Source organism: Rhea americana, unplaced genomic scaffold (genome assembly GCF_003343005.1).
Source record: "Rhea americana isolate MKP2758 unplaced genomic scaffold, rheAme1 scaffold_79, whole genome shotgun sequence".
Classification (NCBI taxonomy): Eukaryota; Metazoa; Chordata; class Aves; order Rheiformes; family Rheidae; genus Rhea; species Rhea americana.
Genome location: NW_028186967.1, coordinates 550712 through 553062, shown reverse-complemented (window position 1 = coordinate 553062; position 2351 = coordinate 550712). Strand labels below are relative to the sequence as shown.

The 2351-nt window shown below is 48.3% G+C and overlaps 1 protein-coding gene across 1 annotated transcript in view; it reads left to right on the top strand.

Annotated features, from left to right (window-relative positions):
* ADCK2 (aarF domain containing kinase 2) overlaps positions 1 to 2351 on the top strand; it is a 33311-nt gene that overhangs the window by 20155 nt on the left and 10805 nt on the right. The gene's annotated exons all lie outside the window — the stretch shown is intronic.

Sequence of the window (2351 nt, the reverse complement as noted above, 5' to 3'; positions counted from 1 at the left end):
CGTGCGCCTGGGGGTGGGAGCCGTGCTGGGCTTGGGGCCGGGAGGGTGCAGGGCCGCCGGGGGCACGGCGGGGCCCGGCGCCAGCGCGGGTGCTGGGCGGGAGATTAAGGCCGCCCGGGGCAGGGGTGGCGCACGACGGGCGAAGGGAGCGCGGCTGCAGCCCGCGCAAAAGCGCGGATCAGCTCTCGCCGCTCCCCGGGGGAGATCCAGTGCCTCGTCAGYCGGGTGGCAGCGCCCGGCTCCCCGCTCGGGAGCGCGAGATCCCTCTTCTAGCTGTGAACGCAGGTATGAGAGGGAAGGCGGCGAGTCCTTGCTGGCTGCCAGTACGGCGCCGGTCACTCCGAAAACTTTCCACTAAAAGTGCYGCAGCATTTGATCAGCCTGCGTATGCTGCATTGAAAAGCAGCTAGTCGTAAAAGCCTGCAGAGCGGCTTATGTGGGTACGTCTGATCACCGACACGGAGCCCTAATCCAGCTCTTCAACAGCGCGTGGTTTTCCTTGTTCAGAGATGCACTGTGCGTTAAAGTGAGGGAGAGATCTGGAGCAGGAAAAACAGTAGGAAGTTATTCTGAGCAGAGGTGTGCAGTTATTAACATACACAGAAACCGGGAACRAGCAGAAGTTTGGAAGGCTGCAGCTTCGATTTCAGAGCCTCCCTGCGTGGGACAGTAGCCTTGTGCGAACAGCCAAGCCCAGAGCAGGAGGCTGGCGTCTTCTGGGCCATGGTGAACATGCTCACTGGTGGGTAAGCCACGCACAAAAATCTCCCAAAACGGAGAGACAGACGATTCCACTCTCAGCTGCATCTTCAGCAACAGGTTGCTTTGCTTCAGTTTATAAAAGGCAGATGGCCTTTAGTAAGGAAATGAGCAACACTGTGTAACCCCCTGATTATGCAACAAGGTTAGTAATTCGCCACCTGACTCAGGAATAAGCAAGAGGCCCCAAACAATCATCATCTGCCCTTTTGCAAGCCTAAAAGGTTCAGGACTCAGAGAAGCCTGGAAAATCAAACACTTCAGGAGCTCTGTTGAACCACCATTATCTTCTCAGCAGTTTTGGTTTGGTTTGGGGGTTTGGGCTTTCTTTTTTTTTTTTTTTTTTTTTTTTAGTACTATTGCCCTGTCATTCATGTGCCCTTGGGTACTTACAATGGTAACTCAGTTAAAACTTGCTAAGGAAAAGATTAATAGTCATGAGACTTCAACTGCCAGGGTCAGGCTATCACTAGAGACTAGAGACTTTTAATTAAAAATAAGGACATTTCTAGCTTATGGTGGGGAAAAAAAGCTTTAAAATGGTTTGATACAGAAGGTAATAAAAAGAACTAAATAACTAAACCTAGCATTTTTAATGCTGGTTACTTCCATGAAAAATTCTCATGATTTTTGAGAGTCAACTCATAATTTTTGCAAGTGTGAAGTTGGAAATGCTGAAAAGAGGAAAAGTGTTTTTAAGATAGCCCATAAAGCCAAGATATGAAAGGTTTGAACTGTGCTCAGATATTAACTGTGAGCCAGCACAGACTCAAGACCACAACATAACCAAACCTTTGCCAGCCTGGAAGGATAAGTTTGGGGTGAAAGATTACCTTATATCAACCCAAAATTTGGAGGGAATTTCTAGTTAAGATGCTACTGGAATAAATTTGGGCAAGGCTCCTCTGTGAACCGTGAGTAATCATCTGGCTGTCTTCTCCCCTCTTCAGAACAGATATATCAGGGATGGTGGGCAGCAACAGCAGCGTGCCGTGCTTGAAGCCCCTGAAGTGACACGCTAACCGAGGGCTGCATTTGCCATCCTGTTGTACTCCTGCAACAAGGTGGCGGGCAGCAGAAGAGACCTCCCTTCTTTGTTTCAGTCTGTTTTCCATTGCTGAACACTTGCTATTTTTAAAATACACCTCAGAACTAAGCAGTATAAGAAGGCATGATAAATATGTTTCTAGGAGGACACCAAGGTGCTATATCTTATGTGCACCTAAAGACTAGAAACATCACGGGCACAAAGAAGAGGTTTAATTTCTTCAGAAGAATAGTTTCGTCTCTGACCCCGGTTCCTGAACTCTCATGACCTGTTTTTGATTAAATGATTCCTCCTGCTTTCCATGGTGACGCTCTGGTTGTTTGGGCTACAAAGCCAAGATTCCTAGTCCTTTTGGTAGGATCAAAAATAGCACATAGCCAGAGCAAACACAAGAATTACAATGATAAGGACATCCTGAGAGAAATATAAACCATCTTCCACTGCGAGCGGAAAGGCGCTTTGGGTGTGGAGAAGCTGAAGCTTTACGGAGAACGATCCCCCTGATTCCTCCCTTTTAGTCGCCTCTTTATGCAGACTACGGGTT